This window comes from Convolutriloba macropyga, unplaced genomic scaffold (assembly GCF_964194025.1).
Source record: "Convolutriloba macropyga unplaced genomic scaffold, txConMacr16.3 SCAFFOLD_3959, whole genome shotgun sequence".
NCBI classification, from domain to species: Eukaryota; Metazoa; Xenacoelomorpha; order Acoela; family Convolutidae; genus Convolutriloba; species Convolutriloba macropyga.
This window is the reverse complement of record NW_027450443.1, coordinates 7,501-24,261: the sequence shown is the minus strand read 5'-3', so window position 1 is coordinate 24,261 and position 16,761 is coordinate 7,501. Positions and strand designations below refer to the sequence as shown.

At 45.4% G+C, this 16,761-nt stretch overlaps 1 non-coding gene and 1 pseudogene across 1 annotated transcript in view; both read left to right on the top strand.

Moving 5' to 3' along the window:
* The first annotated feature begins 14,436 nt into the window (after positions 1 to 14,436).
* On the top strand, positions 14,437 to 14,588 carry LOC142355901 (5.8S ribosomal RNA; annotated as a pseudogene).
* Positions 14,589 to 16,271: 1,683 nt separating this feature from the next.
* LOC142355902 (large subunit ribosomal RNA) overlaps positions 16,272 to 16,761 on the top strand; it is a 3,522-nt gene continuing 3,032 nt past the window's right edge. Inside the window, exon 1 of the ribosomal RNA XR_012761321.1 lies at positions 16,272 to 16,761. This exon is cut by the window's right edge and continues 3,032 nt beyond it. This is a non-coding gene — a ribosomal RNA (large subunit ribosomal RNA).

Genomic DNA, 16,761 nt, shown 5'->3' with positions numbered 1-16,761 from the left:
GCAGCTTGAGCTAGCTAGCTAGCTGAGCTTGAGCTTGAGCTAGCTAGCTTGAGCTTGAGCTTGAGCTAGCTAGCTAGCTTGAGCTTGAGCTGAGCTAGCTAGCTTGAGCTTGAGCTTGAGCTAGCTAGCTTGAGCTTGAGCTGAGCTAGCTACTAGCTTGAGCTTGAGCTAGCTAGCTTGAGCTTGAGCTAGAGCTAGCAGCTTGAGCTTGAGCTAGCTAGCTAGCTTGAGCTTGAGCTAGCTAGCTAGCTTGAGCTTGAGCTTGAGAGCTAGCTTGAGCTTGAGCTTGAGCTAGCTAGCATTGAGCTTGAGCTAGCCAAGCTTGAGCTAGCTTGAGCTTGGGCTGAGCTAGCTAGCTTGAGCTTGAGCTAGCTAGCTAGCTTGAGCTTGAGCTTGAGCTAGCTAGCTTGAGCTTGAGCTTGAGCTAGCTAGCTTGAGCTTGATCTGAGCTAGCTAGCTTGAGCTTGAGCTTGAGCTAGCTAGCTTGAGCTTGAGCTTGGTAGCTAGCTAGCTAGCTTGAGCTTGAGCTAGCTAGCTTGAGCTTGAGCTAGCTAGCTTGAGCTTGAGCTAGCTAGCTAGTGAGCTTGAGCTTGAGCTAGCTAGCTAGCTTGACTTGAGCTAGCTAGCTAGCTTGAGCTTGAGCTAGCTAGCTAGCATGAACACTTGAGCTAGCTAGCTAGCTTGAGCTTGAGCTTGAGCTAGCTAGCTTGAGCTTGAGCTAGCTAGCTAGCTTGAGCTTGAGCTAGCTAGCTAGCTTGAGCTTGAGCTAGCTAGCTAGCTTGAGCTTGAGCTTGAGCTAGCTAGCTTGAGCTTGAGCTTGAGCTAGCTAGCTAGCTTGAGCTTGAGCTAGCTAGCTTGAGCTTGAGCTAAGCTAGCTTGAGCTTGAGCTAGCTAGCAAGCTTGAGCTTGAGCTAGCTAGCTAGCTTGAGCTTGAGCTAGCTAGCTAGCTTGAGCTTGAGCTAGCTAGCTTGAGCTTGAGCTAGCTAGCTTGAGCTTGAGCTAGCTAGCAAGCTTGTGCTTGAGCTAGCTAGCTAGCTTGAGCTTGAGCTTGAGCTAGCTAGCTTGAGCTTGAGCTAGCTAGCTTGGCTGAGGCTTGAGCTAGCTAGCTTGAGCTTGAGCATAGCTAGCTAGCTTGAGCTTGAGCTAGCTAGCTAGCTTGAGCTTGAGCTAGCTAGCTAGCTTGAGCTTGAGCTAGCTAGCTAGCTTGAGCTTGAGCTTGAGCTAGCTAGCTTGAGCTTGAGCTTGAGCTAGCTAGCTAGCCTTGAGCTTGAGCTAGCTAGCTTGAGCTTGACTAGCTAGCTTGAGCTTGAGCTAGCTAGCTAGCTTGAGCTTGAGCTAGCTAGCTAGCTTGAACTTGAGCTAGCTAGCTAGCTTGAGTTTGAGCTAGCTAGCTTGAGCTTGAGCTAGCTAGCTTGAGCTTGAGCTAGCTAGCTAGCTTGAGCTTGAGCTAGCTAGCTAGCTTGAGCTTGAGCTAGCTAGCTAGCTTGAGCTTGAGCTAGCTAGCTAGCTTGAGCTTGAGCTTGAGCTAGCTAGCTTGAGCTTGAGCTTGAGCTAGCTAGCTAGCTTGAGCTTGAGCTAGCTAGCTAGCTTGAACTTGAGCTAGCTAGCTAGCTTGAGCTTGAGCTAGCTAGCTTGAGCTTGAGCTAGCTAGCTAGCTTGAGCTTGAGCTTGAGCTTGAGCTAGCTAGCTTGAGCTTGAGCTAGCTAGCTAGCTTGAGCTTGAGCTAGCTAGCTAGCTTGAGCTTGAGCTAGCTAGCTAGCTTGAGCTTGAGCTTGAGCTAGCTAGCTTGAGCTTGAGCTTGAGCTAGCTAGCTAGCTTGAGCTTGAGCTAGCTAGCTAGCTTGAGCTTGAGCTTGAGCTAGCTAGCTTGAGCTTGAGCTTGAGCTAGCTAGCTAGCTTGAGCTTGAGCTAGCTAGCTTGAAGCTTGAGCTAGCTAGCTTGAGCTTGAGCTAGCTAGCTAGCTTGTGCTTGAGCTAGCTAGCTAGCTTGAGCTTGAGCTTGAGCTAGCTGGCTTGAGCTTGAGCTAGCTAGCTTGAGCTTGAGCTAGCTAGCTTGAGCTTGAGCTAGCTAGCTAGCTTGAACTTGAGCTAGCTAGCTAGCTTGAGCTTGAGCTAGCTAGCTAGCTTGAGCTTGAGCTAGCTAGCTAGCTTGAGCTTGAGCTTGAGCTAGCTAGCTTGAGCTTGAGCTTGAGCTAGCTAGCTAGCTTGAGCTTGAGCTAGCTAGCTTGAGCTTGAGCTAGCTAGCTTGAGCTTGAGCTAGCTAGCTAGCTTGAGCTTGAGCTAGCTAGCTAGCTTGAACTTGAGCTAGCTAGCTAGCTTGAGCTTGAGCTAGCTAGCTAGCTTGAGCTAGCTAGCTAGCTTGAGCTTGAGCTTGAGCTAGCTAGCTTGAGCTTGAGCTAGCTAGCTAGCTTGAGCTTGAGCTAGCTAGCTAGCTTGAGCTTGAGCTAGCTAGCTAGCTTGAGCTTGAGCTTGAGCTAGCTAGCTTGAGCTTGAGCTTGAGCTAGCTAGCTAGCTTGAGCTTGAGCTAGCTAGCTTGAGCTTGAGCTAGCTAGCTTGAGCTTGAGCTAGCTAGCAAGCTTGTGCTTGAGCTAGCTAGCTAGCTTGAGCTTGAGCTTGAGCTAGCTAGCTTGAGCTAGCTAGCTAGCTTGAGCTTGAGCTTGAGCTAGCTAGCTTGAGCTTGAGCTAGCTAGCTTGAGCTTGAGCTAGCTAGCTTGAGCTTGAGCTAGCTAGCTAGCTTGAGCTTGAGCTAGCTAGCTAGCTTGAGCTTGAGCTAGCTAGCTAGCTTGAGCTTGAGCTAGCTAGCTAGCTTGAGCTTGAGCTTGAGCTAGCTAGCTTGAGCTTGAGCTTGAGCTAGCTAGCTAGCTGGAGCTTGAGCTAGCTAGCTTGAGCTTGAGCTAGCTAGCTTGAGCTTGAGCTAGCTAGCTAGCTTGAGCTTGAGCTAGCTAGCTAGCTTGAACTTGAGCTAGCTAGCTAGCTTGAGTTTGAGCTAGCTAGCTTGAGCTTGAGCTAGCTAGCTTGAGCTTGAGCTAGCTAGCTAGCTTGAACTTGAGCTAGCTAGCTAGCTTGAGCTTGAGCTAGCTAGCTAGCTTGAGCTTGAGCTAGCTAGCTAGCTTGAGCTTGAGCTTGAGCTAGCTAGCTTGAGCTTGAGCTTGAGCTAGCTAGCTAGCTTGAGCTTGAGCTAGCTAGCTTGAGCTTGAGCTAGCTAGCTTGAGCTTGAGCTAGCTAGCTAGCTTGAGCTTGAGCTAGCTAGCTAGCTTGAACTTGAGCTAGCTAGCTAGCTTGAGCTTGAGCTAGCTAGCTAGCTTGAGCTAGCTAGCTAGCTTGAGCTTGAGCTTGAGCTTGAGCTAGCTAGCTTGAGCTTGAGCTAGCTAGCTAGCTTGAGCTTGAGCTAGCTAGCCAGCTTGAGCTTGAGCTAGCTAGCTAGCTTGAGCTTGAGCTTGAGCTAGCTAGCTTGAGCTTGAGCTTGAGCTAGCTAGCTAGCTTGAGCTTGAGCTAGCTAGCTAGCTTGAGCTTGAGCTTGAGCTAGCTAGCTTGAGCTTGAGCTTGAGCTAGCTAGCTAGCTTGAGCTTGAGCTAGCTAGCTTGAGCTTGAGCTAGCTAGCTTGAGATTGAGCTAGCTAGCTAGCTTGTGCTTGAGCTAGCTAGCTAGCTTGAGCTTGAGCTTGAGCTAGCTGGCTTGAGCTTGAGCTAGCTAGCTTGAGCTTGAGCTAGCTAGCTTGAGCTTGAGCTAGCTAGCTAGCTTGAACTTGAGCTAGCTAGCTAGCTTGAGCTTGAGCTTGAGCTAGCTAGCTAGCTTGAGCTTGAGCTAGCTAGCTAGCTTGAGCTTGAGCTTGAGCTAGCTAGCTTGAGCTTGAGCTTGAGCTAGCTAGCTAGCTTGAGCTTGAGCTAGCTAGCTTGAGCTTGAGCTAGCTAGCTTGAGCTTGAGCTAGCTAGCTAGCTTGAGCTTGAGCTAGCTAGCTAGCTTGAACTTGAGCTAGCTAGCTAGCTTGAGCTTGAGCTAGCTAGCTAGCTTGAGCTAGCTAGCTAGCTTGAGCTTGAGCTTGAGCTTGAGCTAGCTAGCTTGAGCTTGAGCTAGCTAGCTAGCTTGAGCTTGAGCTAGCTAGCTAGCTTGAGCTTGAGCTAGCTAGCTAGCTTGAGCTTGAGCTTGAGCTAGCTAGCTTGAGCTTGAGCTTGAGCTAGCTAGCTAGCTTGAGCTTGAGCTAGCTAGCTTGAGCTTGAGCTAGCTAGCTTGAGCTTGAGCTAGCTAGCTAGCTTGAGCTTGAGCTAGCTAGCTAGCTTGAGCTTGAGCTAGCTGGCTTGAGCTTGAGCTAGATAGCTTGAGCTTGAGCTAGCTAGCTAGCTTGAGCTAGCTAGCTAGAGCTCGACCTATGAAAAGCTGCGCAAACACTCATTCTATAATAATTGCGAAAATTAAAAATTTCACAAGTGAAAAGCTGCATAAACAGTAATTCTATGTGTGGGGCATTATTAGGGGGAGGTGTCTTGTCAAAATATGGCTGGACTAAAGACCTCAACCCAGATAGGGTGGAAGGCCCTATGATCGGTCTGTTACTAATCGGTGACCGATAAAGACCTGACCAAGGCCTGTAGTAAGCTTGGTTAGGCATTACAGGAGATAACACTAAGACCGAGGGGTCTTAGAGAGCCCTCTAGCGGGGCGAATAGAGCTAGATCGAGCCTTGGGAAAGCTAGATCGAGCAGGACTGAAGCTAAAGGATAGACCGAGAGGTCTGTCTGGTCCTCCTAGAGAGGCCAAGAGAAAGTACGAGAAGCCAACTAAAGCTTGATCGGGCCTTCAGCAAGCACGACCGAGCTGTACCGGAGCTAACACTAAGACCGAGGGGTCTTAGAGAGCCCTCTAGCGGGGCGAATAGAGCTAGATCGAGCCTTGGGAAAGCTAGATCGAGCAGGACTGAAGCTAAACGATAGACCGAGAGGTCTGTCTGGTCCTCCTAGAGAGGCCAAGAGAAAAAACGAGAAGCTAACTAAAGCTTGATCGGGCCTTCAGCAAGCACGACCGAGCTGTACCGGAGCTAACACTAAGACCGAGGGGTCTTAGAGAGCCCTCTAGCGGGGCGAATAGAGCTTGATCAAGCCTTGGGCAAGCTAGATCGAGCAGGACTGAAGCTAAGCAAGAGACCGAGAGGTCTGTCTGGTCCTCCTAGAGAGGCCAAGAGAAAGTACGAGAAGCCAACTAAAGCTTGATCGGGCCTTCAGCAAGCACGACCGAGCTGTACCGGAGCTAACACTAAGACCGAGGGGTCTTAGAGAGCCCTCTAGCGGGGCGAATAGAGCTAGATCGAGCCTTGGGAAAGCTAGATCGAGCAGGACTGAAGCTAAACGATAGACCGAGAGGTCTGTCTGGTCCTCCTAGAGAGGCCAAGAGAAAGTACGAGAAGCTAACTAAAGCTTGATCGCGCCTTCAGCAAGCACGATTGAGCAAGACCGGAGCTAACACTAAGACCGAAGTGTCTTAGAGAGCCCTCTGGTGGGGCGAATAGAGCTAGATCGAGCCTTGGGAAAGCTAGATCGAGTAAGATTGAAGCTGAAAGAGTGTCAGAGGAGCAAATGAACCTCCAAAAAGTGAAAATCAAATTTTAGAAAAAACACAAGTTAAATACTGCATGGACAGTATTTCTATGTGTGGGGCATTATTAGGGGGAGGTGTCTTGTCAAAATATGGCTGGACTAAAGACCTCAACCCGGATAGGGTGGAAGGCCCCATGATCGGTCTGTTACTAATCGGTGACCGATAAAGACCTGACCAAGGCCTGTAGTAAGCTTGGTTAGGCATTACAGGAGTTAACACTAAGACCGAGGGGTCTTAGAGAGCCCTCTAGCGGGGCGAATAGAGCTAGATCGAGCCTTGGGAAAGCTAGATCGAGCAGGACTGAAGCTAAGCAAGAGACCGAAAGGTCTGTCTGGTCCTCCTAGAGAGGCCAAGAGAAAGTACGAGAAGCTAACTAAAGCTTGATCAGGCCTTCAGCAAGCACGACCGAGCTGTACCGGAGCTAACACTAAGACCGAGGGGTCTTAGAGAGCCCTCTAGCAGGGCGAATAGATCTAGATCGAGCCTTGGGAAAGCTAGATCGAGCAGGACTGAAGCTAAACGATAGACCGAGAGGTCTGTCTGGTCCTCCTAGAGAGGCCAAGAGAAAGTACGAGAAGCTAACTAAAGCTTGATCGGGCCTTCAGCAAGCACGACCGAGCTGTACCGGAGCTAACACTAAGACCGAGGGGTCTTAGAGAGCCCTCTAGCAGGGCGAATAGAGCTAGATCGAGCCTTGGGAAAGCTAGATCAAGCAGGACTGAAGCTAAACGATAGACCGAGAGGTCTGTCTGGTCCTCCTAGAGAGGCCAAGAGAAAGTACGAGAATCTAACTAAAGCTTGATCGGGCCTTCAGCAAGCACGACCGAGCTGTACCGGAGCTAACACTAAGACCGAGGGGTCTTAGAGAGCCCTCTAGCAGGGCGAATAGAGCTAGATCGAGCCTTGGGAAAGCTAGATCGAGCAGGACTGAAGCTAAACGATAGACCGAGAGGTCTGTCTGGTCCTCCTAGAGAGGCCAAGAGGAAGTACGAGAAGCTAACTAAAGCTTGATCGCGCCTTCAGCAAGCACGATTGAGCAAGACCGGAGCTAACACTAAGACCGAAGTGTCTTAGAGAGCCCTCTAGTGGGGCGAATAGAGCTAGATCGAGCCTTGGGAAAGCTAGATCGAGTAAGATTGAAGCTGAAAGAGTGTCAGAGGAGCAAATGAACCTCCAAAAAGTGAAAATCAAATTTTAGAAAAAAACACAAGTTAAATACTGCATGGACAGTAATTCTATGTGTGGGGCATTATTAGGGAGAGGTGTCTTGTCAAAATATGGCTGGACTAAAGACCTCAACCCGGATAGGGTGGAAGGCCCTATGATTGGTCTGTTACTAATCGGTGACCGATAAAGACCTGACCAAGGCCTGTAGTAAGCTTGGTTAGGCATTACAGAAGATAACACTAAGACCGAGGGGTCTTAGAGAGCCCTCTAGCGGGGCGAATAGAGCTTGATCAAGCCTTGGGCAAGCTAGATCGAGCAGGACTGAAGCTAAACGATAGACCGAGAGGTCTGTCTGGTCCTCCTAGAGAGGCCAAGAGAAAGTACGAGAATCTAACTAAAGCTGGGTCGGGCCTTCAGCAAGCACGACCGAGCAGTACCGGAGCTAACACTAAGACCGAGGGGTCTTAGAGAGCCCTCTAGTGGGGCGAATAGAGCTAGATCGAGCCTTGGGAAAGCTAGATCGAGCAGGACTGAAGCTAAACGATAAACCGAAAGGTCTGACGGGTCCTCATAAGAGGCATGGAGAAAGATCTGATACTAAAGTACCTCTCGGAAGTAATAAAATATGCCTGATGAAGCCGGGTATGATGTTTGTTGTTTGATGGCATTCATCGATTAGGTCTGGTGGATTCCCCATTACTCCGAGTGGTACTAGTAGAGGCTCCTACAGGGGTGAGCAAAGCGAGATCAAGCCTTAGGCAAGCTAGATCGAGCAGAACTGAAGCTGAAAAGCAAAATAAATGACAGGTCTGTCCAAATCAATAAACTTGAAATCCAGTGTGGTCACCACGGGTCACGAGGTGAATTCCTAGCGATTGTCTGCTGAACGTATAGGAAGGCCCGAAACGAACGATAATTTCATTGCACAGTGGAGATACTATACGTTCAGGAGTAGCATACATCGGGTTTGATCTATGATCATGTCTGGTCTCCGAGGATCCACCGGGTTACCAACTGGCACCGCTGTACTGGGTGTAAAACTGGGCCACCTGAAGTCCCGGGTGTAAAACTAGGTGCCTCTGTGCCAAAGTAGCGGCTTGCGTAGTGCATTATGCCTCCGGCTTGCGAAATGGTTATAAGCAATAACAACAGGACGCCGCGGGGTGTTCACTTAAAGGAGTAACGTTCTCTCAAGGGAGGGGATCTAAAAATCTTGATAAAACATTTATTCTATGCAAAATTTGTGCGCAAATTTTGCAAAGTAAAAAGCTGCACTGTAGCAAATTCTATGTGTGTAGCATTATTAGGGAAGTGTTGTTTGATGGCACCTCTCTACTTGATGCACCAAAGAACTACCTTGATGGCTCATGACCGCTGGTAATCTGTCGTCGCTAGTAGTTCGGAACTGAGAACAAATATGTTCGCAAATTACAACAATTATACAGCATATTGCTGAATAAAGCAGAACCGAATAATACTCAGTGACTTTACACCAAGACTGACTAATGTCTGGATTGTATCGTCCTACTCGAGTAAGGCGAAGAAAAGCTAGAAAGATACGCTTTTCACAAAGCAGGCTTAATGCATGCAAACCAAGGAGGAAGGAGTGATGCCCCTCCTTATAATAAGCAGAACCAAATAAAGAACAGACAGCATCATCTGTACAGTGACCAAGAAGAGGTGAAACTTCTGTATGTGAAAAGGCAATTTGAGCGAGATTTATTAGCAGACTAGTATTATGTTGTTTCTAGTAGGCGAAAGCCGAAACATCAACATGTGAAAATCTGATATTAAATCCTCAATCATTTTCCCTAGTATTATACAGCTATGAGTAACCTTAATTGGACACGGCAATTATTGCTGACCGGTGAAACTTTCGCATGGGAAAGACACACACACTTCTTGACAAAGCAATAAGTATTATGCTGTTTCTAGTACGCGAAAGCAGAAACATCAGCATGTGAAAGTTGTGAAGTTGAAGAATTTTTGTGTTGAGTACGATGTTGTTACTAGTAACCATGTCGACAGCTGAGAACTGTTCTCTAACCAATAGAAGGTGAAACTTCTGTATGTGAAAAGGCAATTTGAGCGAGATTTCTTAGCAGACTAGTATTATGTTGTTTCTAGTAGGCGAAAGCCGAAACATCAACATGTGAAAATCTGATATTAAATCCTCAATCATTTTCCCTAGTATTATACAGCTACTAGTAGCCGTAATTGGTCAGGGAAACATTGTTGACCGGTGAAACTTCACATGGGAAAGACACACAAATTACTTGACAAAACAATAAGTATTATGCTGTTTCTAGTATGCGAAAGCAGAAACATCAGCATGTGAAAGTTGTGAAGTTGAAAAGTTTTTGTGTTGAGTACGGTGTTGTTACTAGTAACCATGTCGACAGCTGGAAAGCTGTTCTCTAACCAATAAAAGGTAAAACTTCTGTATCTGAAGAGGCGGCGTGATTGAGATTTTTAACAGACTAGTATTATGTTGTTTCTAGTAGGCGAGAGCCGAAACATCGACATGTGAACATCTGGTTTTTAAATCATGAGTCAATTCTCCCTAGTATGATACAGTTGTTAGCCGGTATTGGTAACAGTAGAACAGAGATTTGGAGGGCAAAACCTGCTCATGGGAAATGCTCACAGAGCGCTATCTACCAGTACACATAGTATTATGCTGTTTCTAGTACGCGCGAGCCGAAACATCAGCATGTGAAATGTGTAATCGTGGGTAACTCTAAGTGTGTAGAGTACTGTGTAGTAACTAGTAGCCATGCCAAAGCATGCATTGAAACTCTTCGTGATTTAAAAAGCTCAAAGCAAGATTGACGAGGCCGCAAGGCTATGTCTTTCTAAATTCGAACAAATCGAAAGATTGTTCAAAGTACAATTAAACTGATTGATCCTGTCTGTCAGTTGCCATATGCTTGTCTGAAAGACTAAGCCATGCATGTGCAAGCGAAGCTTGAAAAAGTGGAACCGCGAATGGCTCATTAAATCAGTTACTATCTATTAGTTGATTTGCAAGCTAAATGAATAACTGCGGTAACCCTGCAGCTAATGCATGCTGATTGTCCGACACTGTCGGAGACTTTTACAAGACTACACCGGGTGATTTGCTAAGTACAGACACATCCCGTGATGAGTCCTAGTAACTGAAAGATCCCAGATAGCTTCGGCTTGGGGACGGAACTTCCGAATTTCTGACCTATCAACCTATGATGGTAGTGTAACGGACTACCATGGTTGTGACGGGTAACGGGGAATCAGGGTTCGATTCCGGAGAGGGAGCCTTAGAAACGGCTACCACATCCAAGGAAGGCAGCAGGCACGCAAATTACCCACTCTCCGCACGAGGAGGTAGTGACTAGAAATAATGATATGAACCTTTATGGTTTGTAATCAGAATGGAATGGACTTAAAAGCTCCATTGATGAACGAGTAGAGGGCAAGTCTGGTGCCAGCAGCCGCGGTAATACCAGCCTCTACAAGCGTATGCAATAGTTGCTGCGTTTAAAAAGCTCATAGTTGGATCTGTTTGAGTAGAACGGCAACATGGTCTTCAGTTAAATCTGTTGACTCGTTCCGCTCATCCTTCGCATCGAAGAAATAGTTTGCACTTAAATGTGACGAACTGTGGAAACGGTGTTTTCACCCTGAGAAAATTAGAGTGTTCAAAGCATCCTTTGGGATCGAATAATAAAGCATGGAATAATGGAGAATGACCCGCTACTCGATTGATGCCGGTTGGCTGAGTGCGGTAATGATTGAAAGGAACAGACGGGGGCATTTGTATTGCTACGTTAGAGGTGAAATTCTTGGATCGTGGCAAGACAAACTACTGCGAAAGCATTTGCCAAGAATGTTTTCATTAATCAAGAACGAAAGTCAGAGTATTGAAGAGGATTAGATACCCTCGTAATTCTGACCATAAACTATACCAACCTACAATTTGTCAAAGTCGATCTTGACTTGGCAAGAGATTAACCGGGAAACCAAAGTTTATTGGTTCCGGGGGAAGTATGGTTGCAAAATCGAAACTTAAAGGAATTGACGGAAGGGCACCACCAGGAGTGGAGCCTGCGGCTTAATTTGACTCAACACGGGAAAACTCACCCGGTCCAGACATCTTAAGGATTGACAGATTGAATATCTTTCATGATTATATGGGCGGTGGTGCATGGCCGTTCTTAGTTAGTGGAGTGATCTGTCTGGTTAATTCCGATAACGAACGAGATCTTCTCCATCTAAATAATGAAATTCACTATATGTGAATTCAAACACTTCTTAGAGGAACTATGCGGAATTAAATACCGCAGATGAAGTGAGGCTATAACAGGTCTGTGATGCCCTTAGATGTTCTGGACTGCACGCGCGCTACACTGTGTACTTTTAGATTGAGTACTCAGCCCTTGGTCCGAAATGGACTGGGCAATCAGAGAAAAGTACAGCGCTTCAAGGGGATCGTCTGTTGTAACTTGCAGACGTGAACCAGGAATTCCTGGTACTTATGAGTCAACAACTCATAGGGATTACGTCCCTGCCCTTTGTACACACCGCCCGTCGCTACTACTGATTGGATAGTTAAGCAAGAATTGCAAATTCCTACTGTTGGGACTTCGGTCTCCGGCAACGGGATGAAGCGGATCGAGCTTAATTGTCTAGAGGAAGTAAAAGTCGTAACAAGGTTTCCGTAGGGGAACCTGCGGAAGGATCAGTGATTGATTCCTTCGGGCATGGCTGCTGGTAGAGGCCATGTCTGTAGTGCGCATGACGCTCTGTCGCTAGAGATTGCTTGGCAACCAATCTCGAATTATGTATCGAGCTCAAAAACTACTTGTGTGGATACATAGTTCAGCAGTCATGGCAAGGGACTGCTTAAAGGGAGACTAGTTAGCAAAAGCAGCCTAGCAGAACTGCAGCTATCTAGATCTCAGAAGCTGGGTTATAGAAGCCCAGCTATAGACTTGTGAATGAGAAAGGCCTAAAAAGGTCCACAAGTCGCGTGGTTAGAACCGACACGCAAAAATCCCAGCGAGTGACAGAGCGTTGCGCTGTTCAGTGGGAAAGAGTTGAGCTACTCGGGGCGCCCACTGAACTTGCTCCGAGCCAAAGGCTCGAAAAAACACAGCTTAGCCTCAGATCCTTTACATAGAAGGCTAGCTAAAATAAACTTACCTTGGACGAGGGTAAAGTTTAGTCAGTTCTTAGGGGAGAGTAATCCACAGCTTCTCGCCCTCTGAACATTCTCCCAGATATGTAGGTCTGGGAGAGTCTCCTCCTGTTCTTCGGAATCTGGAGGTAGACAAAGACAGTACGATACGATCTTGCATCGGGATGACTAACCGATAATGATCATAATCTGACAATTTTTCCGGCTTGAGGCACCGGAGTCAGATTAAAGACACATACTGAACTAAAGGCGTATGTGCAAAGCTTGTCGGAGTGTAGAGAGTCAAGCTGAGTTGACTCGTCACGTGGTGATGACAACAGCCATGTGCAAAACACTCACAACTTTATCGTCTATGTGGAAAAGGTTGCTAACAGCGCTCTCTATGAGAGGCCCTCGCATATAACTATACGAGGAAAAGGCGATAGAGTTGTTTGAATGTGGGGCAGGTTCATCGACAAGCTAAGTTGATCACATTCTTGTTGTGGCATCCTACTAGAATTGGTCACGGTCTGCACCAACTCTCCCCAAGTTGGCCAGACTTAAAACTAGAAATAAGGTTTGCAGCTATGTGAACCTAGAAACTGTAAAGGAGTTGAAAGAACTTAAAGGAATTGAAAGAGGCCTTGAGGTATATCCTCTTGGTAAAGACCCACAAAAGCTCACAAAAGTGGCTTCGAAGGGCAAAACTGGTTCATCCAAAACAATTGGAGAGCTTAAAGCAGAACCAATTCGAATGAAACACTATTGGTGAAACTTCATCATGAGAACGTCACAAGCTGATCACGCTCTATGATATGACTAGTATTATGTTGCTTCTAGTAGGCTAAGCGCAAGCCGAAACATCAACATGTGAAAGTCGTAGAATTTTGCAATCAAACTGTGGCTAGTACTGTGATGTTACTAGTAACCTGGTGTTCCGTCATATGGCCAAGAGAGCATTTGAAGGCGAAACTTCTGCATGGGAAAGCTGCATCATGATCAAAATTTTATATCGAGTATTATGTTGACGTTAGTAGGCCTTGGCCGAAAACGCAGCATGTGAAAGGTATAGATAAAAGTTATTGTTGCAGTCAGTACTGTGTAGTTACTAGTAGCTGGATTTAAGCTCAAAATGAGACACTGTTGGTGAAACTTCATCATGAGAATGTCACAAGCTGATCAAGCTCTATGATATGACTAGTATTATGTTGCTTCTAGTAGGCTAAGCGCAAGCCGAAACATCAACATGTGAAAGTCGTAGAATTTTGCGATCAAATTGTGGCTAGTACTGTGATGTTACTAGTAACCTTGTGTTACGTCATATGGCCAAGAGAGCATTTGAAGGCGAAACTTCTGCATGGGGAAGCTGCATCATGAACAAAAGTTTATATCGAGTATTATGTTGACATTAGTAGGCCCTGGCCGAAAGCGCAGCATGTGAAAGGTATAGATAAAAGTTATCGTTGCAGTCAGTACTGTGTAGTTACTAGTAGCTGGATTTAAGCTCGAAATGAGACACTGTTGGTGAAACTTCATCATGAGAACGTCACAAGCTGATCACGCTCCATGATATGACTAGTATTATGTTGCTTATAGTAGGCTAAGCGCAAGCCGAAACATCAACATGTGAAAGTCGTAGAATTTTGCGATCAAATTGTGGCTAGTACTGTGATGTTACTAGTAACCTTGTGTTACGTCATATGGCCAAGAGAGCATTTGAAGGCGAAACTTCTGCATGGGGAAGCTGCATCATGAACAAAAGTTTATATCGAGTATTATGTTGACGTTAGTAGGCCCTGGCCGAAAGCGCAGCATGTGAAAGGTATAGATAAAAGTTAGCGTTGCAGTCAGTACTGTGTAGTTACTAGTAGCTGGATTTAAGCTCGAAATGAGACACTGTTGGTGAAACTTCATCATGAGAACGTCACAAGCTGATCACGCTCTATGATATGACTAGTATTATGTTGCTTCTAGTAGGCTAAGCGCAAGCCGAAACATCAACATGTGAAAGTCGTAGAATTTTGCAATCAAACTGTGGCTAGTACTGTGATGTTACTAGTAACCTTTTCTTACGTCATATGGCCAAGAGAGCATTTGAAGGCGAAACTTCTGCATGGGGAAGCTGCATCATGAACAAAAGTTTATATCGAGTATTATGTTGACGTTAGTAGGCCCTGGCCGAAAGCGCAGCATGTGAAAGGTATAGATAAAAGTTATCGTTGCAGTCAGTACTGTGTAGTTACTAGTAGCTGGATTTAAGCTCGAAGTGAGACACTGTTGGTGAAACTTCATCATGAGAACGTCACAAGCTGATCACGCTCTATGATATGACTAGTATTATGTTGCTTATAGTAGGCTAAGCGCAAGCCGAAACATCAACATGTGAAAGTCGTAGAATTTTGCGATCAAACTGTGGCTAGTACTTTGATGATGCTTGTAGCCAACCGAATTGGTTGAAAAGCCCAATAAGTAAGCTAACTTGGGAGAGCTTGTTGGAAACCAAATGCTACTAGATTGGTCCAAATACATCCTTCAACAGGGGATCACTTGGCTCGCTTTACGAAGAGGAGCACAGCTATATGTGTTAATTCGGTATGAATCGCAAGATTTGTTTACCGACCTCTCTAACGCAAAAGGCGGTCTCGGCTTCGGCTGTTGACTGCGTCCGATTCAGGGTTATATAACTCTCGATTGAACACATTGATGTTCTATTGTTGGTGCTTCCAATAAAATTGGAACACTTAAAGCAGAACCGATTCAAATAATAGCATTCTGATCAATGATTGCATTCCTTGATCAAGAACTGCTGGAGTCATTGTGATGGCGAATTTTCTTCATAAGAAAATTGCAAAGAGACGGAACTTAATGAGACTAGTATTATGTTGTTTCTAGTAAGCGGAAGCTGAAACAGCAACATGTGAAAATCAAGTTTTGTTCAATGATCTCGAGGCGATAAGTACTATGAAGCAACTAGTAGCCTAAGCATGACTCAGATTTGAGACAGTCAAAAAGACTGGCGAAACTTCTTCACATGAAAGTTACATAGAGAACTACAAATGTATACAGCGAGTATTATGTTGTTTCTAGTAGGCGAAAGCTGAAACATCAACATGTGAAAGTTGTCTGCAAACTGTAGAACGATATGTGATTAGTACTGTGCTGTTACTAGTAGCCAGTCTGACTGTAGAAGCCAAGACAAAGGGAAACTAATGCATCTGAAAAGGACAAGTTATGGAAAGGTATGCACGATAAGTATTATGTTGTTTCTAGTAAGCGGCAGCTGAAACATCAACATGTGAACGTCGTTGTGTACAGTAACCTAGAACTATATAGTCCTTAGTAACGTGCATTTACTAGTACCTGTAATTGGTATTCAGACTCAGGCAGTTTGGAATAGTTTGGCAAAGATGCACCAGAGAAAACTGGGATTTGATACAGAAATTGTTGAATACAAGTATTATGCTGCTTCTAGTAGGTTGAATCCGAAACATCAGCATGTGAAAATTGAAAACATTTCTGGTTCGAATTGTCACAAGTATTTGGTGATCTGAGTAGCCAAACTCACTACAACGCCAATTGAAGGCAAAAATTCTCAACGGGAAAAGCTATTCTCATTGAATGAGCTAACAAGACGAGTATTATGTTGCTTCTAGTAGGCGAAAGCCAAAACATCAACATGTGAAAGTCTTGCTGAACAAATTTAATGTTGTTGAGCTCAGTACCGTGTGAATTAGTAGCCATAATTGGCGAGCGAAAATTGAACTGGCGAAACTTCGTCTTTGGAAAATTGCAGATGCCGAGCACTTATTTTGCAACGAGTATTATGTTGACTGTAGTAAGCGAAAGCCGAAACAGCAACATGTGAAAGCTGTTGAAATTTGTGGTCATTTTGCAATAAGTACAAGGAGTGTAACTAGTAGCCAGGTCAAAATTTGGGATAAGAATGAGCAAAAATTCTGCATGAGAACAGTTGAAATTATGAAACTAAATTACAAAGACTAGTATTATGTTGTTTCGAGTACGCGAAAGCGGAAACATCAACATGTGAACGTTTGTAACGAAGTTTCGTTAATTTTCAGCCTAGTACTGAGCAAGAACGAGTAGCCTCATCTCCAATCCCACGCAAAATGTAGTGAAATATGTGAGTGAACCTTATTCACGGTGAGGGTTTCCCGAGGTCTGTATTGCAGCGAGTATTATGTTGCTTCTAGTAAGCGAAAGCTGAAACAACAACATTTGAAAGTTGGAATTAATGACTGAATGGAAACTTCGACCTGTGTTTGATAGTAGTAGCGAACAAAACTGCTGAATCGGTTTCTGTCTCATATTGGTCAGTGAACCAATTAAGAGACAATCAACTACATAACCTGAATTGGGCGAGAGAACCCCCTTAACTTAAGCATATCAGTAAGGGGAGGAAAAGAAATCAACTGAGAATCCCTTAGTAATGGCGAATGAACAGGGAAAAGCTCATCGGGAAGAGAAATGGCAACATTTCTCGGTGTCCGGTATGGTTTGATGCTAGACTGGTGAATTTGTCCTGATGTCTACTGGAAAGTAGCATCAAAGAAGGTGAAAATCCTGTAAAGGTCATTTTCGATACCAGTCATAATGGCTCATTCCTATGAGTAGAGTTGTTTGAAAGTGCAACTCGAAGCTGGAGATATGTCTCTCCAAAAGCTAATTATAAAGCGAGACCGATAGTAAACAAGTACCGTGAGGGAAAGTTGAAAAGCACTCTGAAGAGAGAGTGAAAAGTACGTGAAACTGTTGAAGGGGAACTGGAGTGAGCGTTACCATACTCAATGCCTTGATATTATATTCTCGGCTACCGAGTAGTGTAGTTGTCGTC